Source organism: Daphnia pulicaria, chromosome 2 (genome assembly GCF_021234035.1).
Source record: "Daphnia pulicaria isolate SC F1-1A chromosome 2, SC_F0-13Bv2, whole genome shotgun sequence".
In the NCBI taxonomy this organism is placed as follows: Eukaryota; Metazoa; Arthropoda; class Branchiopoda; order Diplostraca; family Daphniidae; genus Daphnia; species Daphnia pulicaria.
This window is the reverse complement of record NC_060914.1, coordinates 4,883,530-4,909,823: the sequence shown is the minus strand read 5'-3', so window position 1 is coordinate 4,909,823 and position 26,294 is coordinate 4,883,530. Positions and strand designations below refer to the sequence as shown.

Below are 26,294 nucleotides of genomic sequence, written 5' to 3'. Positions count from 1 at the left end.
CAAATTGTGAACCAAGGGTTCCCAATTTTTTAATTTCGCTGCCGCAAAGCCCTTACAAAGGCTTTCATGGTACTGTCTTTTTTCTGCCACTCTTCGACCAAGTAAACCACTGGGAGACGCTTGTAGAATGTCTAGGTCTTGGTTTTAACACCCTCGTTCTTCACCTCGACAACTTGTTGGCTAGCAGTTTTCCAAGCTTTGTTTTTCAGGAATTCCCCCACATTGTGTGAAGTAATGGCCAAATGCTTTAAGGACGAGAAACATGAAATCTGAAAATTGAGATAACTTGGCAGTCCACTCTACGACATTCTTGTGCTCCAATCCTTTTTATCATAACACGAATTAGACAATATTTAGGGTGTTTCATCAATGTAGAAGCTGCGACGGGAAGGCTTTGTGCAGCGTAGTTGTCTTTAATTATTCTGAATTAGATGAAGATGTGTGAAAAAAAATAAACAGTTTTTGTTTCAGTCCACCACCACTTCCTGATTTGGGGCCACATAGATATATATAGGCATTTGGCAAGCTAAAAAACGTCACAAGCGGTTTCAACAGCCTAAACAAATGAAGAAAATTGAATTATCTTATTTTTTATTTGTAAGGACATATAGGACCTAGTTATAAACCGAAAAATAGCTTCGCCACTGCGGAATATGGAAAATTCCGTGCGTCCATCGCGTAAACATATTGATAGATTGTTTACCGATAAGCGGTTTGCGATACGGGCGAATAAGTTGTCGGCGAAGTAAGTGAAACATTTGGGCAGGAGTCGTAGTATTAACTACCCTGACTCGTAAAACATCGGAAAATTATAGAAGTGTGGTATAGATGTCTAATTCACAAAATTAATATACCTGCATATTGATGTCATCACACTTAGCAACATCTTCTCGGATATTAACCATTAAATGAAACAACCTTGAGTTATTTCGACTTTTCTTCTCCCACTTGGCTATAGATTGGTGTTGCTGAGGGAGAGTACGAATCGGCTTCTTTAAAGGCTTAACTCATTTGGTTTCTGTGATTGGTTAACAAGCTTTGATTAGCTTCTTCATCAATGTCTCCTTTCTTAACGAGTATTAAAAAAAATATTCCATTATGGTGTAGTAATCTTAACGATAAACGTGGTTATCATCATCATTAATCACCATCACCATCATCCAACACATCACCACTTTTATACCTCTTCCTCCGTGCATACTGTAATCGTGTCTAAACAAATCAGACTCAGCAAAGAAAATAGTGACATTTTTGCGATATTTTTTGAGCACGCATACCTATTTGGGCGATCACAAATAACCAGATGGATAGGAAAAAAGATGTCACCTACTTTTGATGCTTTACGCCTTTTACTCCATCGTAACCTTTTTCATTAGCTCATTCTTATAAAAGCACGGTTGGAAGCTTATTCAGAAAGCATTCATTTTCTTTTTTTCTTTTTCAAAAGGACCTGTATCTTGTATTTTTCTTTTTGGTAGAGAGCCATGAAAGCAACTCATCTTCACCATCAACTGTAATTTCAGATATATTTTCTGAAGTAATAGATTACTTCTATAGATTCTGCAAGGTGCTTCCTTTTCGGGGGGACCTATAACATAAAGAAATTTGATATATCCGTAATGCAAAAAAATTTTTAGATTGATAACTCAAACTTAACTAAAATACGGCAGGCTTGAGCAATTAGTGTTATATTTCCTCTTTCTAAAAGATAAATTATTCCGTCGTCTGTTTCAGCATTTCTAACTATTTTGGTGGAAATTTGGGCCGTGCCTCGTCATTTCATGTTGTTGCTGATGAAGAGGTTTGATAAAATCACTATCAGTCAACAGAAGATTGCGTTTTTTACAGATTCTTCACGTTTTGTATCGATCCAGTTTTGTTTGTATCTAGCAAACCAATAAGAAATTGACCAACATCTTGGGAAGGCAAGTGTCGAAGCAAGGTTTGAGCCAATAACGAGAGAATTGGCAATAGAACACCAATAACTAAGAGCCATGCCTGGAATATGTATCAACAATTGGATGGTCGGTGTGTTGATTTCAATCTTCTCAAATTCGGAATTAGAAAAATCGTAGGTATTCATCATCATTCTCAATGTCATTTTTATCACTGCTCGACGGAGAGTTCTGCAGATGCTCTTCTGGACGATTACATTTTTTGTGGAAGTCGTCTTAAGTAAATGGCAAAGGTACTGCAGGCAATTTTTACGGAAGCAAATCACCAGAAATTAAGCTGAGAGTGCTAAGCAAACACGATTCCTATTAGGTGCTTCTGCATCTTCAATCTTAACAGTATCTCTGCTACTCTGTGGCAATATAGGGCTGGAAATACGTCACCAAATTTTGATGCTTTACGCCTTTTACTCCATTGAATTCTTTGCAATTAGCTGTTTTTTTTTCGATGACTGATGAATCCTCCATTGACTTAGCTGCTGGTCTATAAGATAATAATCGATAAGACTTTCTTGACGTACGACACGTAGTTGATCTTGAACTAAAACAATTTCCGAGTAAATTGCTCGATACTCCATAGAGAGTTCTAGAAAAGTATAATCACTTTTAAACGACATATCAACTGATTATCCTTCTTCAATTCGTGTGGATTCTCTACATATTCCACACTTAATGCATTCTCTATTTTGGCTGAACATGATCTGAAATGGGAAAACGCTTTTAATTTAAAGAAAAAATTACACTTTCGAAACACAAATAACTCGCCGCATCTCAAACAATTTATGTGCGAATGTAGCGGGGATATCCCAGATACCCCGCTGGCATTAAGACAAGCCCCTTTTCCCGCTGATATATGTCACGACTGTGACCCTCGCCCCACCCTCTTCTTGTCGTGTCACCCCCCTCTCGAGCAGTCTCTCTGGTTCGAGCTGTCAAGCTGTACACGTCTCCCCCCGTCGGCTAAGATTGTGTCATGTGGGTGCCGTTTTAGGCTCCGTCGTGTTGAAAAGGTATGAAGTACATTTGATTTCCCCCGTGATTATTTTGCATTCGTGTCTTATTCATGCGAGAGACGATAGCGTCTTATTAGAGCAGACTTTTGTGGGCGTTATCCCGCAACACGAACAAGCAAATCGTTTCGGTAGTGCATGGCCACTGTTGAATGGCGACTTACACACGGGACTTAAAGTGACGTGGGTTTTCTTCGAACTTGTTTTTTATCTGTTTTTTTTTTGAATTTGGGTCATCCATTTGAGGAAACACAATTAAGTTGGGATCGATTCGGAATTAAAATTTAATATCTGATTCTTTATTTCACAAGATTATTTTGGATGAAGAGCTCTAAAGCAATGCACACGTGGAAACTGAAGCAACAACAGAGTGGACTGCATGCACACAGGTCGTCACCTGGTGGTCCATCAAAAACAAAAGCTCCTGTTCAAGCCAACTGGTAGATGGAAAAACATACTCACGTTATATTAAAAAATCCGTCGTTTGATCTTTTTATATTAAAATTCGGGAATATTACATGAAAATTTTGGTTGCTTTATAAGTAAAAAATGTGTTATATTATATTAAAATTTGCTTCCATTACATAAAAAAATTTATATTATATTAAAAATTTGGTTCCATTATATAAAAAATGTATAACAAATATTATATTTGTAACACATTTTTTATATAATTGCCATTTTATACCAGATTTTTTATGTGTTTGCATGACGCAAATATAATAACTAATGGTTCCATTAGTAAATTAAAAATTTGTTTATATTAAAAATCAGTTTGATATTATTTGAAAAACAACATTGCATTTTATTTAACAATGTGACAAAAACGGCGTTCCGTATAAATGATCCTCAATAATAGGAACATTACAAAACATTCCGTGGTTCAAAAATTTGTAGAAACAAAAGAAAAATCTGGCGTTCCCAGGTAGTCACCGTTCTTTTTTAACTAGTTATATTTTAATGGGAGTGAAAATAGTAACTTATGTGGGTTTCAGATGTATTAAAGGTATACTCTTCTTCTTTATGGTGCTTGTTCATAGACAAGAGAGTGGAGAGTGGGCGCACTTGTCTTGATGCCTCTATAACTCTTTTCAGCCTGGAACCAAAACAGTTTTCCGACGCAAGACGCGTGTAAACATGGTTACAGGGGCATTCCCTACATGGATTTGTTCCAACAGGCTTTAGAAATTTTTAGCCGATTCATCCAATTTGTTCCGACGGTAGATAAAGGGATAAGGGAGACAAACTTTGGAACGATAGACCATACTCTCTATGAAATATGTCGGTAATGTTACCGAGAATCCAGCCTTCAATGTCGGTATTTTTTTACCAAAATAAAAATCGGAAAAATACTGAATACTACTGTCGGTTTACCACTGAACCACCCGAGACTTATTATCGGCTTTTGCCGTCTGTAGAATCGTGAATACAACCCCTTATTATTTCCAAGGCTGTTTGGTCCCTCTCTTTCTCTAGTCTTTTTTCCAAGGACTGTCTAGATATATTTATTGAGATGACCTTCTTTACTATACTGTATTTAAATAGGACATATTGTGTAATAGATTATTTTAATTGTTATTTAATAAAATTATTAGTTTAATTCGATGGCATTTTAGAAATATTCAAATGGAGACTTCCTTCCCTATACCTTGTATGTACGTTATTGTTTAATTTTATAGAGACAAAAGCAAAGAGTAAAAAATAAAAAAAAATTTTGAAATGCTCCTTGTATTATTCAGTCATTGAAAAATTCATACACAAAATGTCACTGCTGCTGATTGGAGATGCCTGCGTGCTTGAAAAGCCATTTTCCGACTTCAATATTGATGCTACGGTCGCTTTAACTGAATTTAGCGTTATTTTCACCCAGTCGGGAAAAAACGCATCAATGCGACTTTTGCTCCCGCAATTTATCTTTACTATGTCACAGATTGGGAAGTAATCCTCGTAACTGGGAAATAAGTAAATATTAAAATGTACGAGCCCATTTCTAACTCATATACACTTCTGAATTCCCGAATCTCGGGCATTATTGCAAGGAGTTTCGCATTCATCACTTGCTTACCTTCATCACTTGGTACCACCGACAGAACACAGGGAAGAAAAATCCCCCACTGCTGCCACAGAAAAATCATTAAAATGGAGTTCGAGAGAATCAAGGGAGGTTTCAAACCCGTCTGGAACTATTAACAAAGCAAGAAATACCTCACTTGAAGTTATTTGGGATAGGATCAGCATAAAAAAAATAACTATTTACTCTTTTGTATTAAATCCAAGAGCGTATCTGCATTAAATATCCCCGTTAGTCCCCTATTTTTCAAACTCACTTTACAAAGATGCATTCCTAATATTTTTTTACTGTAAAACAGTCTTCGGAGCGATTCAACTCTATCGGCGGGAGGATCAGCTACACAGACACACACACATACAAAGGGACAATTCGGACAGAGGAGTTTGCTGCTGATTTCCATAATCAACAAAGTAGAAGATTGCAATTTCTTCAACGATACTAATTATTTTAGCCCGGTAATGCAGGCCGCCCTCCGTAAAACGGGCAACGCAAGGTGATCCAATAGTTGGGTGAGGCTTGTGCAATTCGTCTGCGGGAATTGACGAATACAAATTTTCAAAATCTGTCTAAAAGGACTAACAAAAACAAACACAATTAATTCTAACTCAGTATTTTAATATTTTTCAAAATTAGTTACATGATATGCTACGTCAATCGTACTCAAAAAGAAACTTGCTGGATTTAAAAAAAAAAAAAAACATAAAAACAACAAAGACCCTGGTTGGTGCAGCAGGAAAGTTGCGTTTTTTGCACCCACTGGGTGGTTGGGTTCCCAATTGATTTTGCAACTCATCACAACTTCTCGAGCTGCTGAACAGATCGGTCATCGTCATTGGGGGTCTCTCTTTGCTGACTCTCTCAGAGTCCCTTTGTATGTGTGTGTCTGTGTAGCTGATCCTCCCGCCGATAGAGTTGAATCGCTCCGAAGAACCCAGGTCCTACGTTCCGTGTGTGTGTGTGTCTCTTCTTTTTTTCTTCCTTTCTTTCTTTCCATCCCCGTGTCAACGTTATCAATCGCTCTTTCTTGTTTGATGGATGAGGCACACAGGATGAAAGACAGTCTCTCTCTCTCTCTCTCGGTAACCGTTGGATAACACACGCGTAGACTTATGCAACTCCGCCGAGTTGCAGTGCATTGTAACAACAGGCCGCAGCTACAACCCGGAGCCGAGAAACGGGAAGGAAGGAGGAGCCAGGCGAAGAGAGTGTGGGCAGTTCCGACAAAATGGAACCCCCCATTTGCGTTGGATTCCATTCGGATGGGCAGAAAAAGAAAAAAGAAGAAAACGGCGTCGTGAATTGTGGACGACGTTCGCCTCCTGCGACACTAGGCGACACATTAAAGAGATAAATAACAGATGGAAACAGCCCAAAAGAATAAGAGCTGGGGAGCGAACCAGGACGATGAAGATCTCCAAATAGTTGAGACATGTTATGTAAGCAGAAAAGTAACGTAGGAGATTTGTTTGTTTGTTTCCCCCCCCCCCCACCTTTTGTCGTCGTGAAACAATTCCATATTTTCTCCTGTTCAACCATTGAAAGTGGTTTTTAATACTTTGTGCAGATTTTACGCGTCACGAGAGAGAGAAGAGAGGCAGCAACCCGAAAATGGGTGTGTGTGTGTGTGTGTATAGGCTAACTGCTGGGCTGGCGTGAATTTATGGCCGAGGCAAGCTCGCAGGTCGGCGCGAGCTCGCCTAGGGGCATCCCAACAACAACAACTTACAGACATTCAACAGCTGAATAAATAAAAAATAGACTTGGTCGATATTATTCCCCCACCCAACGTCTAGTTAAATCATTTACAGAAAGAAGTAAAAATAATAAAACAACGGAGAAAATTGAATGGAAAAACTCTTAGGATAGAAAGGTTCATTATTTTCATTAATCATAATTACCTATGCAACGTATGGCACCACCACCATCTAACCAAATATCAAATATAGAAACGGGCATAGATGGTCTTCCCTTAATGATTCTGTTACTTCTCTTGTAAAGATTCAAATTGGGGCTATCTGCGAGGCTGTTATCGAACAGATAACGATAATGATTTAGTATCCAGAAATTTAACCAAATCAGGAATTTCCGCCTGTGATGAAGTGTACTACGGTTTTAGACGACCAAGTGGCGAAAAAGGTTATCGTTCCAGTTAGCGAAGCTCCAGAATGGGTGGCCCCATTAGTAGTTGTTCGGAAGGCGAAAACTGGAAAGATTTGAATATACTTAGCAAAGAAGCTGAGGACATATTATAGATGCTACTCAGGGACTAAAAAAATTCAATAATTTAGTCAGGGGTATGAAGACCAAGCACAATGTCAAATTTAATTTATTTGTGTATTTTCTGCTGTTTTTTTCAAATTTTTAACTCCTTTGAGTTTCCAGACCTTGCTGAGTTTTGGATAGTTTTGAAGAAAAAAATCGATCGATCCTTTATAATTTCTCATCTGCAAGCAGTCATTTTTTTAAATAAATTACATTTTTATAACATGCAGAAGGGAATCTTGGTCAAAATCAAGGTTTCTTAAGAATAACTATACGGTAAAGACACACGAATTATCACATTTTTTCATCGCAGTACCACTTTAGTTTCATTCAGTTGTTATTTTTTAGTTGTTGGTTTGTTGCTATTTCTTTCTAATATTTTGTTGCCTTGTGCCTTTTTATTGTGTCTGATTTTCAAAAAGTAATTCTCGTCCTCAACGCACTTGTTCTTAAATTGTATAACCTTGAAGTGGCTTCTGTTAAAGAAATTAAAAGTTACGACGATAATAACTTCCACGTCACGGTAATGTTTAATCAGGTTTGTTTATCTCTCTATAGGTCTTATGAAATTTTCTTTCATTTAGGTAAAAAAATGACAGTCTCTTGCCTGATATTCATGATGCCGATGCATGCCTTCATGGCTATGTCTTGGAAGTGCTGAATTCCCTTAATGCAGGTAAAAAGTCATATTTTCAGCGGTCTCCGAACAAGACTTTAACCTATCATATTTTAATATAATAAAACAAAGTATTATTAGAATAGAAGATGTCAAAGTTACAGCATCTCATAAATAATAAATAAACATTAAATATTCATACCTTCACCACTCATTACATCACCACCAGCTGTGATTTTACCGAGTCCTTCATCTGCCAACTCTTCTTTAGATGGCCCAACGAGTTCATGTCGGCTTTGGACGGTGGATGGAAAGGAATCACCTTCTTTTGGAGATGCCGTCAATTTGCGAAAAACTGACTGTTATATTGAAAGCCAAATCTTATGTTCCATCAGCCTTCCTCCCATTTGGTATATTAAATTTCATTTATTTCAAGAGGGATATTGCTATATTTAAAACACGTTGATTATTTACGCTTGATAAAACCTGGAGAAACTTTAGAAAAAATCTCGAAATCGTTCATGTTTTACCCACAGTTGGGATTCACCTCAAATAAATTTACACTGCGTTTACTCGGATCCATTTGTTGTAAATCTGTACAGTTCTGTTCCAAATATATTGTCACAATTCCTTCTCCCATTCTAAAAAATAAAAATGGCGTTTCTGCTCTGATGTTGACAGCGGAGAAAATGGAAGAAATATCTCCCTATTTTTCTCCTTTTGCAGTGCCACAGCCCTGGTACGAAGATCAAAACCACGTCAAAAACGAAAATCCTGTGTCTTGTAACGTGAATGATCTGTATTCCAATAAAGAATTGCTGCAAATCAAACTTCTCCATTGACTTTTAATTTTTACACTAAAAACAAAAAAAAATAAAAACACGTAGCGTAAACCATGGATACGCTTACCCATTAAAACACCCATTATAACACCCACCCATTAAAACACCCATACGCTTACAGGAATCAGGTCGTTGAAAGTCGTTGCGCCACCACTTTGAGGTTACTGAACCATTCAAATAGGAACTTTCTCCAGAAAAAATTTGAACTTTCCCCAGCAAAAAAGGAAAAGGGGAAGTTTTTTGTTAAAAAAGGTTAATTTCCCCTAGGACTTTTGAAGTTTTGTCACTTCCCGGTAGATCATGTTTAGTCTTTGTCTAATTATTTCAAACTGTTTTGAGGGTGGCACCCAGGAAAGTTCCTCTCTGAAACGCCGGACCCCTTGGGGTAACATGGAATTTGGTGATAAATAATTCCCTTAGTTGTCTTTGAATTATTACCACAATTTATTATGTCACAAGACCTAACCATTTCTTTTTTCAAAATAATTAAATGTAAGAAAATTACGAAGTAAAGTAAGCTTTGTCTGCTTGTGATGTCAACTGTTTCACTAAGTGACGATAAACACAGTATATTCATTTAAACAATGGATTTGCATTCAGTTAAAAATATCATTTTATTTTTTCCATATTTCACTTGGGATTTCTTAACTTACATATTGTTTTAATTTTTTTTTCAACTACTAGGAATATAGTTTGCGATCTGAGCGCTAGATGTGCCACTTCCCACTTTTTTTGATCGGTAGGGGATGGGTAGAAAAAGCTATAGACTATGGAAGAATAGCTCGAAGCGCCTGAGGTTAATTAGGCCAAAGGAATGGCCGCACGTATTGTCCCAGAATGGAGTAATAGAGGGACGCCGGCGAATTCAACTGTCTTTCAAGCCAAGCCAAGGGACATTAGAAGCTAACTGCGTTATTGAAAAGGATTGGGTCTCACATTCAGATCCTTCGGTAAAGTTGGCAATTCAATATTTGATTTGCTTGCCTGCGTCAAAGGCCATATCTAAAAATCACTAATATGAAGTCATACATGAATGATAACACAATTAACATTAGAAAACATTAATTTAAACATACCTACTCGTGTCAGTTAGATACAGCCTTGATCTCCATTCCTTCCTTCTTATATATTAATTTCGCGAAAAAAACTACGTTTGCATGTGCAACACAGGTGAAATTATAATTGATGCCAGGTTGAAACGACTTGGCTCATCGAATAACGAAAAGTACCCTACAGGTAGATAAGGTAAGGGAAAAGATTCAATAATGGTTTCTTTTTTATTGTTTATAATTGGATGGCTCTCAAAAAATATGTTTGCAACATCTTCAACGATAATCAAGATTTTTGCACGATAATGCAGGCCGTCGTCCGTAAAACAAGCAACGCGAGGTAATCCAGCGGTCGGGTGAGGCTCGTGAAAATTGTCTGCGGGAATTGACGAAAAGAGATTTTCGAGATCTGTCAAAAAATACTAACAAGTAAGAACAAAATTAATTCCAACTGAGTAGCTTAATACTTTTCAAAATCAATTACCTGATATCCTACGTCAATTGGACTCAAAAAGAAATTTGCAGGATTTTCAGAAAATCCAACGACGACCTTGGTCGGTGTAGCAGGAAAGTTTCGTTTTTTATACCCACTGGGTGGTTGGGTTCCCAATTGATTGGGCTTTCCATTTGTCATTAGCAGTAGATTCGAACCATAGTCGTTGATAATCCTCCTTAACTTCGTTGCGACCGTTCCATTGAAACTGTCACTAGTGAAATTGACCAAAATTCTTCCATTTAAACGTGGTCCAATGATGACTTTTATCCATGTCGCTTCGATGATTAACCACACCCATTGTCTGCAATTAAAAAAAAATTTATTAATAAAAGGTAAGAAAATAAATTGAATTTTCGATTTTATTTAGGATGAACGTTTCGGCTTTCGAGTGACAAGATACAAGTTTTTTCAACTGAACTGTAAGGTACAGCGACAGTGTTTCGATGGAGTGTGGAGCCTGTGCAGCAACGGGAGCATCAGAATCCTCATCAGACTCGAGAGATGAATCTGAGGATGACGTCTCTTCTTGTTCATCCACCTCATCTTCTTTTTCCTCTTCGTCATCTCTATCTTCCTTCGGTATCTTCTTTTGTTTGTTTTTTTCCTTCTTTTGTTTGTTGTTTTGTGTTTTTTTGTAAGCAGGTGTAGTTACTTGTTGTAATCCAACTAATTAATAGCAACTACTTTGGAAACAACCCCATGTTTTTATGTTCACTTTCCTTTTAAAAATGTTTCTAAAAATTAATTGTTAATTTTTTGTTTCTATCGTAAAACTACCGTTTTTAGATGATAGCTCTTTCATGCAATGTTGGAAACAAAGATTGAATTATTGTATCCCAGGCAATGTTTGTAAGCTGGAATATTTTGGAAAAATAAAGAAGAGTTGATCAAGAAGAAAGAGTTTGCTGGTGAAAATATTTTCTTCAGGGGTTTCCTTTTACATGGTTCACATAGCTATAGGTTAAATGTAGAATTGATCCATATCGGTAAATTCCACAAATGGGAACATGTATTGACGAAAGAATCACCATACTATTCCAAAATATCACTTAAAGATAATTTTGTGGCTGGCCGCTTTTACCCCCAACTTTCCTTGCAGTGACATTACTTTTGTCAAATCCTAGATTAGTTACTTCTCCTAAAAATAAAAATAAAGTTATACTGAGATTACTACATTTCTCGTAATTTGAATCTTAGTGAATACATACCATGCAATAAATTCAAAAAATGAACAAAAATGGTTGCTTTTATGAATGCATTTCGGTCACCTTCCGGAAAACAATTAAAATGTGATTCCATTGTTATCAATAACACTCTGTGCTCACACAAAAAAATCAATCTCTCTATCACAGGGCAAGATATGCTAAACACAAATAAGAAGAACGATTTTGGAGATAAAGCGTCTAACATGTTCGTTTTAATTTAACTAGAACACTATATCACTAACACTCTGTATCAATCTTTATCAAACATGGCCAGATATGCATAACAAAAAATAAGGAGAACGATTTGGAGAAGTTTGATTAAATGAGCTGTCGATGCAACTGAAACAATACTACAGCATCACATTTGAGCATGCCCAATCCTAAAGAGCCTTTTTTCCAGCAACCGACTCAACCACAACCGACTCCTTCATTTCGTATGACCACAATCCCCGGATCAGCAACAGCAAGGTTGTGGTGTTGGTGGTATAACTACCATCCCAATTCTGTATCCTGCAGGGCTAGAATTTGTATCTTCACTATGGCCATCATAGGCCCTTCCAACGACAAGCATATAAATATATAATTATTTATATTCAAAAAAATGTAATAGCTATCTAAAGGCTTACCCATAATTTTATTTGCTACCATCATGGTTTTTTGTTTTAACTCTTCATAGGGTTTTTTCCGTTCTCTTGTAAGCGCCAATCATCGAAGCAATTGATAACTTATGTGCTAGTTTTTGCCCTTTTATGCTAAATGTCTATAAATAGAATTTTTTACGATTTTTTATAATATTTATAGTACAAAGTTTATTGGAACATACCACAAATTCTTTTCGCAAATCATTCATCATACTGTGTTGCTTGAATTTACGTTTTCCAAAATGTTCCTGAACTTTTCCTACACATCCGACTGGGGAACAGAAATTTATTGATTTTACGCGCTTGAGAAGAATTTCCATTTCGACAGTGTAGTCTTTGTATTCATCCCACAGTTCCTGTTTCGAAAACATATAAAATGTTAATTTTTTCGGATAAAATTTTTGGAAGGGAAATACAAGGCATCCATGAGCTGATGGATAACAAAAATAAAGAACAGCTACATAGGAACTTTTACATGTTTCTTTCTCTCTTTTTACAAGTCGTCGTGAATTCACGCAAAAAGATTTCCACCACCTAAAGTCTCTCACTAGTCTTTCGATCGTGAGTGATTGTAAGCATCTGCGACCATTGCATTGGCCGGACATTCTTTCCCCTTCACTAGAGCCACCAACTGACTTGATGGACTGACTGACAGACGGACTCAATGATCCATCATAATCCACAGATACATAATTTGCTACAGCAACAGGATGTGGTGGTGGAAATAATGGATCCCAGTTATTGTTTTCCGTTCCAGGCTCGTGTGCTACATTGTGTAGAACTATTTCATCAAAATCCAGATAACTCGAATTTGAGTTATCGTCGTTTTCGAGGGATTCTTCTTTTTCTGATTTGGAGAACCTAAAATATAAGAAGGGATGTACGAAAACTTAATTGTTTGCGAGATTAAGAATAGGTTTTGGTTAACTTTAATTTTTTACGTGGTGGTGGTTGTAGTGGACGTTTTAGTGATACGAATTATAGCATTGGCTGCTACACTTGGAGTTATGACGGGGATCCTTGGATTTGTGTTCCTTCTGATTGCCGCTTGTTCCATGTAGTAGTTAAAATGTTCCACTACTCCTCTTTGGTACAGAGCGTTCGCTTCCTTAACTTAACTTCAAAAAGGCAATTTGGTTCGCATCCTTTTTTTGTTGTGCTGATGTAATCGACACAAAGAACTAAAATAAAATGAATTATTACTTACCCTTCAAACACAATGTTACAAAATTACTTGCCACCAGTAACAGAAATTACACACTTGAAAAAGTGAGTGTTATTGGATTCCCAATCACTTTAACTTATGGATCGATAAATTTTTTCTTTGCTAGAACTTGCAGCGTTGTCACTTTCCCTGTCCCATAATTAAATCCGCCAGGTAAATTATTGCGCTCGAACTCCACGGCGTTTTGTGCCAAATAGAAATTTGGTCCAAAACAAAACGAGGAACGCAAGGTAATCCAACGGTCGGGTGAGGCTCAAGCAAATCGTCTGCGGGAATTTACGAATAGAGATTTTCGAGATCTGTCAAAAAAGACTAACAAGTAAAAACACAATTAATTCTAACTGAGTAGCTTAATACTTTTCAAAATCAATTACCTGATATCCTACGTCAATTGGACTCAAAAAGAAATTTGCAGGATTTTCAAAAAATCCAATGACGACCCTGGTCGGTGTAGCAGGAAAGTTTCGTCTTTATACCCACTGGGTGGTTGCGTTCCCAATTGATTGGGCAATTCTTCACGACTTCTCGAGCTGTTGGACAGATCGAGAAGTCATTGAAATTGAAATTTGTTGGGAAGCCATTCTCAGGAACTTCCCATTCCTGTCTGATATAATGTCTGGCATAATGGATATGTAACCTAAAATAAAAAGATTACAAAAAATTTAGTAAAAAATGGAAAAAATACTTAAATTTACTTAATACCTTTTCTTTTAAATAAAGCTTTTCGACGATGCCCGAAATGCAAGGATCCATTTAACATGTGTGCTGGCATGGTAGCACTTTCGGTCTAATGTACCGGTCCAGGCACACAATGCATGCCAGCTCATCGTTCATTGTATCAAAAATTTCTTGCATCTTTATAAAAAAACGGAAAAATTCCGTTAATCACATTTATTTACGGTGTGTGTGATGATGATGACATAATCGATCTTTAATCACCTCGTCCCGACACACACAACCAAAGTTTGAAAAGTAGTCCTGGGCTTAAATTGCAACCCCCTTTAAAACACAAAATGGCGCTTAATACTTTTGCATTTTTAAAAAAGAAAAAAAGATTTTGGTGGGGTTTGAAAGCGGAAAAGGCGTTGATTGAAACAAAGTTTTGTTTTAACACAAGGAGGGAATGGCCAATGAAAATTCCACTTGGTTTTTGTTTTTTTTTTTTTTTTTTTCCTTTTGCAATGTCAATCGAAAATGTCGAGAAGAACCATTAATTTCGCTTAAATACGCAGGTACCCCACTGAGTCCACCGGGTTAATCTTCGACATCACTGGGAACAATATCCAACTAGTAATTGGCAATTGCCACTATCTTGACTACCAACATTTTCTCCAGCCGCTTCTTTTCAGTCTGCGTCTTTCCCTTCGTCCAGTCGCTGGCCAAAAATCATCGTACAGCCCTTCAACGGCGATCCAAGAACCTAGAAGAAGATCAGCCACGGCGTTAGGGCAACAATCAAACACACCAATATGCCCGACTCTCTCAAACTATTGATTCTTCAAGACGATAGGTTAGTAGACGAAATACGAAAGAGAATGGATTATATCTTAAACAACGGGTACAACTTTGACAAAGCGTACAATGAGCTGAACGGAAAAGTACGACTCCCCTGGATTAGTCATGAAAGCCTACAATTCTCATCTGCTTCAAACGCATGAAGTCAGAGAAGGAGATTTTTATGCCTTTTTCTTCTAGCCCCAGATGTTTGTGAGGCCGTTTCGAGTGTTTCAGACTAACACATGTCGGAAGTCACTTACTCCACGGTCATTTCTTTGCTAGCGTCCAAACTCCATCCACAACTTCAAATTGACTGGGGGAAGTTTGCTTACGCATTAAGACCAAATCTCCCATCTCTCAAGGATTTCAATATTTGGATCGATGTTACAGTCATCGCTGAAGAAAACCGTGGTAATTGATTCTAGATACAAATACCTAATCAACGAACCCCTACACTCCGCGTCAGCAACAAAGGAACTATGGTCAAAGCGGATGTAGCGGATACTGTCAACATCAGAACAGGCAAACGATCGACGGTACTTCTTTTTACTCCACGATTCTTATATAATTGATCACTTCAGAAACAAACTGGCTACCCATTCCTAAATGTTCGGCCTGCAACAAAAGTCCAGGCCATCGTCTTGACTTTTCCAACACATTAAAAAAAAGTGTCAATCAATCAACGTGCTACGCGCTGTAGCTGAAAACAATAATTGCTTCAACTGCTTGAAAAGGGGAATTAGGGACGAGACTGTCGACACCCAAACATGAAGTATTAGACCTGCGGCCAAGCTCATCACACATTACTCCATGGTGCCGATCAACAATTCCCAAGAAAGAAAGGTAACATTTCAACTGACGTACTTAAAACAAAACTCCAGCCTGTACTTTTAGCAATAGTTCCTGTCGCAGTAATCAAAGGAAACATTAGCGTCAGATCGCTTGTAATTTTAGACTCAGGCAGCGAAGTCACTTTGGCAACAAGCCACAATCTGTGAAATTACAACTTTCAGGCCACCCCATTCAGATAAAATTTGGCAATTTCAATAGTTCTGTTGAAATGCATTCTGAAATTACATTATTCCATCTCATAGCAGTAAATAGCATCGCAGAAACAACAGACGTGTTTGTCGTTCCCCAAATTAATATTTTCTGTCGGAAAATTTATTGGCCGCTGCTAAAGAAGAATTGGAGTCATCTTGCTGATGTTACCCTTCCCCCAATCGACACCTCGTTAGTTAAAATTTTAATTAGCATTGCCCAAGTTTACGCACACAGGTACCTTGAAGTAAGAAGACCCGTTGAAGGCGAGGTTGGTCCAATAGCCATTAACACGCTTTTTGGTTAGGCAATTCCAATGGCAATGGCAACCCACAGTTCTGGTTGCCAGACCAAGCAAAAAGAAGATAATCAACATCAAATCAATATATCTCAGGCCTTTTCCCTGTCAATCCTCACTGATTCACCTCACGGAATCATTAGGCATTGACCTGAAAGTTCCGTACCTAATTTCCTTCGAAAACTCACAGGCGCTGAAGGAACTTGAAACATCTATAAAATTCATTGGCTGCGGTTGGAGAGTCGACTTATCTGTTCGTTCCCCCAGTCTAAATTTACCGAATAATCGTAACCAGGCAAAATCTCTCTATTTTGGCATGGAGAGAATATTGTTCAAACCAGAAAATCTTGATATCTCCCCAAGCTTTATCATTCAATTATGACAAAGCTAATAAAATCCAGTGTAGCAAAACTTTCTTGATCAGAAATTGATGCACCGGAAGGACTGATTGGGTATACTCCATCATTGTGTGGTCTAACCAAACAAAACTGGAAAAATCTAAGTGATAATTGATTGGGATGTTCAATATTCAAACTTCCTACTGAACAAGCCATTGTATCCTCCTTCATTGATTCCAAGTCTCGTCGGTATTCTATTTCGTACGCGATAATTCCGTGTGGTGGTTTCAGCAGACATTGAGGCATTTTATCATCACATTGGTGTTTTGGTCTTTTGGAACAACATCAGTTTCTTCAGCGTTTCACTTTCAAGAATTTTGCACCAAAAATCCATTGTTAACCTCCATTGTTACCAATTCACGATCGTGATCGTAAAATTAAGTGTAACATTCATTTATTACTTTACAGTGAATTAAAAATTGAGAAATTAACTTATGTTTTAAAACTTCTCTTGAATCGGTAAGAACTTGAACAAATGAGTCATCGTCTTCACTCCCTGGGTTATTTTTAGTTATTCTATTACAGGTCGTCCTCCTCTTCTTACTCTTTTGTTAGCCAGGCAGATGGTAGGCAGTCTGTTCGTCACACTGTAAAACCTTGGGAATATTGACGATTTCACTGACGTCAATATTGGGTAGCACTTTCATTATTTCCTGAATACTGTAAGGCTGAGGTTGCGATTTGACGTTCGTTTGATTGAACCTGTATGTATGTAAGGTGAATTAAAGTTCTCTCCTTATTTTAAATTAAATTTCGAATTATCGATGAAGAAGACGCATAGGATTTCATTGATGAAATCGCTTTTGTCGCAAACACACCGAGCAAAACAAAATTTTAACATTGCATTAGCTTGATCTTCATTTTATGCAAACCTGATCTGTATTCCATGAAAGCCCCGAAGTTGAATCAAGACTGGCATTTTTCTGTGAGAAAGTTGAATCAAGACTGGCATTTTTCTGTGAGAGCAAAAGGATTGAGAATACTGCATCATAGGGATTGCCAGGCAGCACAAAGCAGCTACTACAAGCAGTTACACACACAGTACCACCACCGCTACTCTAAAACACACACCAAAACACTCATTTACTCACGCTATAACACACTATAACATGCTACGACACCGTATGGAAAGATACATTTGCGAAATCTAAGCCTAGCTACAAACAATAACCAAACTGCTGAACTTTATACGATGAAGATGGACCATAAACTCTGAACTTTTTTGTATTGTCATAGAAATCGGACAACCGATTTTTTGAGGGGTAAAAAAAGAATAAGGGGAAATGTTGGTTCGAGTTTTTTCTGTGAGGAGGGCCTTTTTCTGTGTCTGTGTCGAAAGATTAGACCTCTAAGCTGTGGCTCGATGAAGGTACTTTTTGAAACCCGAAAACCAAAAATTGAAAAAAACTACGTACATGTTGATTATGATATCAAAGACAAAGTGTTGAAAAACGTCTTGTATCCGGATAAAGTAATATAATGTTCGGTGTTTCATTCGATTTAATTAAAACAACTTATCATTTGGAAAAGTTAGTTGTGTGTGTAGGAAAAAAAATTTTACGATTTCTTTCAGTGCCACCAATGGAAATGACATTTAAAAATAATACAAATATCATTAGACACACTGGTGCAGCAATGGGCACAGCCCATCATTTCCGAGCCGAATGCTTGTACTATAAATAATAAGTTTCCCGCTTTGTTTGTTAGAATTTTTAAGCGTAATTTCACTTCAATAATTTTGATGTAAAGCAAGTTGGGGTTGAATGTAAAATTTGGTCTACCTTTTAGCGCGCGTAACGTTCTTAAAATATTTAAACCTAATTCAGTTTCGATATTAAGCAACTTGTGGGTAGAAAAATTGCTTAGCTTAATTACATAATTTAAATATTAAGCAACTTGATAGTAGAAAATTTGCTTAGCTCAATTTAGTCTTAAACGTAAGTAATCTTCTTAATGAAGAATCTTCGATTAATTAAGCAATGGGTAGAATAATTGCACTATATTTTCTTGGGTGTAGCATGAAGGGAAAGGAAAAAAATCAACAACAGTTTTAGACAGATATATATTGCTCATTTTGACGCCTTTGCCGATGCGAGACGCTCCATTTGTCAATTATATGCTAATGTTTCAAATTCCCAATCTCCCAACATCTAACCTGTTGGATTGCATATCGGTAAAATATCACCCTGGAGCAAGGATTACAATTCTTCTTATCCATTCGGCTAACTTTACTTTCAGCCCATTTCATTTCCCAAGATGAAATTCATTTAATTTAAATCCAATAACGTTTTTAAAAAATCTTCGGGTAGATTTTTACTTCGTTCCAAAAAATTCGGGGTTCCTACCAGCTCTGTTTTCTTTTTCTGCTACGGATCGCAAGTGCAAATGGCAAACAAGTTATTTGAAACCATTCCATGCAAGACTTTCTTTTTTTGGATAAAAAATTCTGTGTGTCTTTACTTAGTTCCATGTAAAACCCTGTGTGGAAAAGTATACCCCAACAGTGAAAGAAATTCGTACTTCAATGTTTAACGGTAAATTTTTTTCCTTATAAATTTTATTCCTTATTGGTTTCTCTAAGTGATACTTTTTGAGACGAGCAATTTTATGTAGAATATTTTTTTTTGTTAGTCCAATTCACCTACTTTTAGGGGAAGTTACCCTGCTCCGAAAGGTTGAAGATCATATATTCTCGAAGCAATCTCCATAAATGATAATTTATTTGATTCGTAAAATATGGAATTTCTGTCTTGTTTCTTCTCTGTTTTGCTTACTATTGGCTTTGCCAAACCATTTACGACCTCAGGAGCGTGATTTGTGTCAAATTTTTTATTTAAAAATGTTTTGTTTTCCTGCATTTCATCTGTCCTAATTTCAAACGGTAGATCTGTGCTTTTAATTCTTGAACAAGTTTGTTTTTTCTAATTCAGAAAAATAAATTTTATGTAGTAAAAAAAAGTGGGAATTTATGTTGTTACCCGATGGGTTTCTAGTCACGCTTTTTTGCTGGTATGGATGCGTTTAGTACTCAAATGCCCACTAGGTGGAAAATATACAAAATCATAATTTTTATGTGTGAAGGATAGAGGTATAGGGATAGAACTAGGATACATTTTTTTTTATTCGAAATTATGATTAGTTTAGGGTCACTACAGGGTGATTGCTGAGTATTATTGTTTCATGAGCCTTATTAGTGAATCTGTTCATAATTCGTGTCGCTATTCCTCCTCCAGTCCTGCTTGTTGTTTCCGGTGCTCTCTGGACTTTTGTCTTCCGAACCCATCAAAGCTGGTCCGTCGTCTCTGTCATCAATGTTGCAACTCTAACGAAACATCGGATTACTTTCTTTTCGAATGCCCCCTGTACAAGGAACAAGATTTCAGCTCTACTCGCTAACAGAATGCGATGCTTGGCCCCCACCACTCTCTCTGATTCCGCAAAATGTTGCAGACACAGATCTCTGCTGGAGAGACATGATGCGCTTTGTAAAGTAGTCAGGGTGTTTTTACCGTGATGCACTCTCTCTTGGATAGCTCCTCAAAATTGGGGCGTTGGGTATCGCTTATCTCAGGGCCCTTTCAATCTGTGGCTACACCAAAGAACCTCATTTGAGGGTCTTGAAGGATCAACAAGTCGGGCAGGCACAAAAAAAGATCAGCCTTTTACGTCATACACCGGCTTTCTAACCCTACAACTACACCACTAACCCTCTTCTGGTCTAATACCATCCAGAGAATTCGATTGAACGTTTTTTATGTTACATGAGCAATGCTTATCGTCTAGTCGCTAAGCATGGCAGGGGTAGCCCTTGCCATTTTTTGCTTTTTTGGGGTAGAGCCAAAGCGTTTGCCTAGGCCACGGAGACTGTAAAATGACTGTAAAAACACGTAAGATTCTATTATTCCCCAAAGTAAATGTTTGGAAAACAATTACATTTTGTATAACAAAATAGGAGGGAATAATGGTTTAAAATGATGAATCTGATTGAAAAAGATTTCACAAAATTAAGATTTGAGGTGAACCTGTCTTTTTTTATTTTAGGTTCTCGTTATCATTACTATCACTTGTTATTTCATTCAGTTTATTCCTAAAACGCAACCAACTTATTTTTCTTACTAAATATATTGATTGGTAACCAACATGATGATCGAAATTCTAATGGGATTTCCACTATTCTCATAAATAGTCGTTAAACTACTAAAATGTGTACAAAAAAACTACAATTGTTGAGAAAACATAGCTGGCAAGAGAAGTGTTCAAAATCCAACTCAAGAAAAAAAAAGTTCTGCTGTAAGAACATCTGATTTGAAGAAACGCTCATCAAGTACTCCATCACCATCAAAATCTCATAATGGCTAAGTTATGAAATCCAAACTCAAGAAAAGTCTACACTGTAAGTCAACGTCAAAGAGACAAGCTCTGATATGTCTGCTTCAGCAAGACCCTATATCTCCTCTAAAGGACAAATATTTGAAATTAAACATTGATCCATGCTATTTCGATCATCAGAAGTATGGAAAATGAGAAAATAGAAGAAGCTAAAAATATGGAGTCTGTATTGCAGGATGACGATGTATTCCGAAAATGAAAACAATCCTAGCTTAAGAAAGGTTTCAAAGAAACAAAAGTTTAATGTTGGAAAAACCGAAAACATCTTTGTGTACCCAAGAACAGTAAGGATCAAGCCGAAGGATATTTAGATTGAAGTTGGAGGAGAGAATATCAAGTCATCACCATCCGTCCGTAACCTAGGATTGGTACTTGATGCAAATTTCACTCTTGAGAACCATGTCAAATGTATCTGCATGCGAGCTTAGTTTCATAATCACAGTATCATCCAAGGAAATACCACGATCGTGATTCAGCAACACGCCTGATTTCTGAATTTGTGTTCTCACCTTTAGACAATAGGAACTCCTTCCCTTTTTAATTGCCTGATAAACTTCTTAACAAAAGACAGAACACATCTAGCAGCACGCGTGATTAGTGGGCAAATGAAGTTTTACCACATCTAAGATCCTGAAAAGTCATCAGTGGCTGCAGGACCAGTTCCGTATCCAATTTAAAGTGGCAACACTGGTCTACCGCTGCGTAAATGAAATGAAATATGCGCTTACATGCCGTCGTACCATAACCACGGAAGAAAAAATGTGGTGAACAATCCTTCATACGATCAGAGCCACTGATTTACAACAACTTGCCGATTTCAATTCGATCGTGTCACAATTTGTAAGGCTTCTGTGCAAAATGGAAGACGTAATTATTCACAAAATCGTTCAGCTTGTGTTTAGCAGAATATGTCTGTCACCACCATCTGTGTGCCGGATGAGCAATGTTGAACATTTAGTTGCATAAGAAACGCCATATGAACCAGGAGGTTCCGGCGGCAGGTCTCTCTTGTTCTTTTTTTGTGTTTGTGTGTGTCGTCTGCTTAACGATTGAATCAGAGCAATTAAGTCAATGGCTCTGATCTGGCTTAAACAAAACGAAAGCAGACGATGCTTTAACTATAGGGGGAAGGGGTATGGTGTGAAAAATCAACGCCCTACCAACTCTTTTCCCATCCAAATATTTACACCTTCCCATCCACCCCCTGCCAAAAAAATTGACCCCCTTCCCTAAACCCAAACCTAAAAAAAAGGCGGTTTAATCGCCAGCGCTCATGATCCACTGAACAGATCGTGATTATTTTGACATCAAATTGTTCGTCTCAACAAGTTTAATTGTGTCTTCCCTGAAAAGACAACATCTAAGTAAAAAATCCCACGAAACCTGCAAATTTTCTGAAAAAACCGACGAAAATCCATTCCTAATAACACCCCCCCCCCAGGATGTTCTTTGAAGCCAAGAAGAAATAAATTCATAACATTACAAATCATCACATCTTTCTTTAGAAATAAAATGCCCAATTCATTTTCTGAAGATTCTGCTTTTAAATTGTTAACTAGATATTTGTATCCAGAATCTAAATTTGTTTACAACTGTTTCTGTTGGTAGTAAACATCACACAAACAGAATTAATTCTGCTGGGATTTTTCTTCAATTTATAAATAATTTATTAAATTGTAAAGTTGTAAATATACCTGCGTTGGATTTCGTCTTTGTTACTGAGTATAAGTTCAATGTCAAATTATTTTACCCTTGAAATCTTATTGGTTGAGCTGTAAAAAAATATGTTCTTGCAGACATGTGAAAAGTCAAAAATCATTAAATTGGAAGCATTGCAGTTATTCGATACAATTCAATTGAATTAATCGGTAACATAACATTATTCTTAAAATATAAACCTTTTGGAACATTCAGAAAATTTTATTAGTAAAAATAGCTTATCTGGTTCTATAAATGATATACATTGATGTACCTTGATGACTACAAGTAACCCTACCAATCCCAAAGTTAGAAAATTGCTGACTGTTTTCTGCAATAAAATGATTGATTACACATGGACTTGATCACATTCTCTTAATGAAAACTGATAATGTTTTTCACTTGTTGAAAGTATGTTCAAGTATTTCACTCACTGCCCACCAGACACCCTGTAAAATCCCAGAAACTTTAAAAATTGCCAGCTGCTATCTGCTATAACACATTTTTACACACACACTTAGGCCTTACAACATTTGGCTACGGTTACCTTGCTTTAAGGACCTTCATCAAAATTGCTCAATGACGACCAGTCATCCTGTGTATCTGCAATCACAAAATGAGAAATCGACTGCTGCTGCAATGAAGCGGCTGGGGCTGCAATGAAGCAATATGTGTTACATACGGAATAGGGGACGATTCTATTTTTAAAAGTAGCTGACCTCATTCAAAGCATGTACATGGTTGTGGCGAAATGATTACCAGTCACCATGGCAATCCCAAATTTATAAAAGGCATGTTGTTTTGCAACAAAACAATGATTTGAAAAGTACGAAATTGAGATTGATTATTAATGAAAGCTAATAAGTTTACCTGATTGTAGCATGTACAAGGATCTAGTTCCCTGACCAACAGTCACTCTCTCAAATTGCTAATTTTGAAAATATTGCTGACCGCTTTCTGCAATTAAACATGGTGAATGATTGTGTTCGAGAAGAATTTTAAAAAAAGGGTGGCGTTCAGGCGGATGAGCATTCCACCCAGGTTCAGCCGCTCACAAGTAATCTCTTTTTTTAAACTTACTAAACTTAAAAAAAATAATGTTTTTTTATATTTTTATTGACAGGTTTGCGAATGTAAATCAGGTTTACGAGAAGCCCTTACTGAGGCTGCATACCGCTTGTACTTCGCACTTCCAAATCACGGCACCCGACGTCTCAAACTTCAACTGGTGGCGTTGGTTTTCTGGTGACAGAGTAGCTGTGACCACCTACCAGCCCAGCCCAGCATCGAAGACAAATGGCGTTCAGCACCACAGTTTATCGGAACCAACCATGGCGCCCAATCTTGTTTTAGACACTAGTTAACCAAATTTACCGCATGGCCCATCTACTTCTACCTATCTTGGTCGGAAAGCGTGGTCCATGAAAAAAAATCAGGAATTTCACTTATGTCTGGATTATCGAACTGTTAGCAGTGTGAGTAACAGGGGCGTTTATCAACTTCCACGCGTTGACGACGTTCTCGACAAATTGGCAGGTACTGGTTTCAGTAAATGACGGTGAAAATTACACTTTCATCACGCTAGGTGGTCTGTACAAGTTTACTCGAAATCCTCAATGAGTTCATAATATGGGCCTCCAGGTTTCCAGCGCTTATTGCATATATTGTTGCATCATCTTAAGTGGTCAATGTGCCTTGTTTACTTATATTACTGTCTTGTATTTGGATCCAACTGTGACAAATTTTTGGAGATACATAATCTTTTTACTAAAAACAATCGAAGACGCCAGCCTCACTATCAACCATAGAAAGTGTTTATTTGAAAGATCGTGTTTTTCATCTTGGCTACGTCATCAGAGAAGAAGAAATACGACTAAAATCAGAAAAAAGTCAATTACCTTTCCAAAATGGTGGTGAAATCCATGCAAACGCTGCAGAGCTTTGTCGATAAGACAGCCTTTTCGGAATTTTGTTTCTGGGTTTTCTTTCATCACTCGGCAACCCTTATTCAAATTAAGAAAGAAGAATGTGCCATGGGGCTGAAATTCCAAGTAAGAGGAAGCAAAGATGAAGCTGATCCAGTTATTAAAGGCGGAACCAATTCTTTCTCATTACAACGAGGATATGAAGATGGTGGTCTAGACCGAAGAAATTCAGCAGGAGAGCCAAGGATAGTGTTTCAAGGCGACGGGACGTGCCTCGGCTTATTACATCTATTAGTTTGGGCCTGAAATATGTTGAAAAGAGGCAGCAACGAGCTTGATTGCCATGTAAACAACAATCCAACCAACTAGAGGCAGACGAATTTTGACGTCTTGTACTTATTTCATTACAAAAAACTAAACATAAAAATCTAAAATTTCTTAAACAAAAGGCAAATAGATTTATATGATCCTGTTCAGTTTTTAGGCTACCATTTCTGTAAGTATTACTATACAACTCAAGCTAAAAATAAACAGTGTGACGTGGGGTCCAGGCGAAGCATTCGCTTTACCAAAGTCGCACTAGTACTACTTTAAATCTGTGATAATTTTATGGTTTATATTGATTTCTAATCGATATTACAACATTGTAAATACTTCATTGTATATTTCCTACGGGAATTTTTCAACCCAAAGCGATTCAAGAGTAAGTAATGCAAGTGTAAAAATCCAGTTTATTGACTAGGAACTCAAAGAACACGGGGGAAATGTTGACCCGAAGGTAAGGGAACCAAAGGAATCTTGTTTTGTTTTGAATTTTAACAGTAATAAAAGTTTTTGATGGCAAAAATCAAGTAAAGGAAATTTAGAGGAAGGAATGAAAACTATAATTGCATTTGTTTGTGTGTATTCTTAAGATTGGAAACACGTGTGGTGGAAGAGAGAAGTACGTTTAGAAATATTTTAAAACTGAGTCCACCACTCAATCAGGCCAAAATTGGGGGTTTTGGGGGTTTACAATTTTTGGAAAAGGGTGACGAAGGCATCGCTGCTAGTCCCCGTATAAACCATTTTGTGCAGAATTTTACGGAAAACACAAATTGAAATCCGCAATTTTCTAGCTAGCATAGTTTTTAAGTTATTTAATAAAAACTAAGGGACCCCCCAGAAATTCTAGCGTTTTTACTGATTTTTGACATCAGTTTTCGGGCAAACCAGCCCTTTAAAAAAAATCTAATTTTTTAGAATGAAAGATTTTGCCCCCCCCCAACTCGACATCTTGCCCCATTAGCAAAATATTGGCAATTGAAAATCTTGAAAATTTTTCGTCATTTTCTGAAGATTTTCGCCATTGACAGACGTCATTTCGCCAAGCCATCTAGCGGCCGATTTTTAAAACAGCCAGGGAGATCTATTCTTCTCGCCATAATTTTTTTTTCGAACTCCAACTATCGATACCTAACCAAACCCAGCTGTAGTACATCGATAGCATTCTTTTCTCAATCATTCCGCGCAGTCACTGTCTAAACAACAACAACAAGGTTGAAATGTCCTCGCAAGAAGATTATTCTGATTTTGAATTTGAACCAGAAAATGGGGAAAAGTTAGATGACGAGTGCTGTAAACGTTATGCAGCTGTCATTTGGAGTTCTCCAAAGTTTGTTGAGAACGACTTTAACTGT

The 26,294-nt window shown here is 37.2% G+C and overlaps 1 protein-coding gene and 1 long non-coding RNA gene across 3 annotated transcripts in view; both read right to left on the bottom strand.

The window, feature by feature from the left end:
• Window positions 1–26,294, bottom strand: part of LOC124327454 — a 150,493-nt gene that overhangs the window by 79,474 nt on the left and 44,725 nt on the right. The gene's annotated exons all lie outside the window — the stretch shown is intronic.
• LOC124327461 lies at window positions 10,934–11,830 on the bottom strand. Its single transcript, XR_006916160.1, has 3 exons — window positions 11,507–11,830; window positions 11,076–11,436; window positions 10,934–11,017 (listed from the first exon to the last, which is right to left on the bottom strand). It is a non-coding gene; the product is annotated as an uncharacterized LOC124327461 (long non-coding RNA).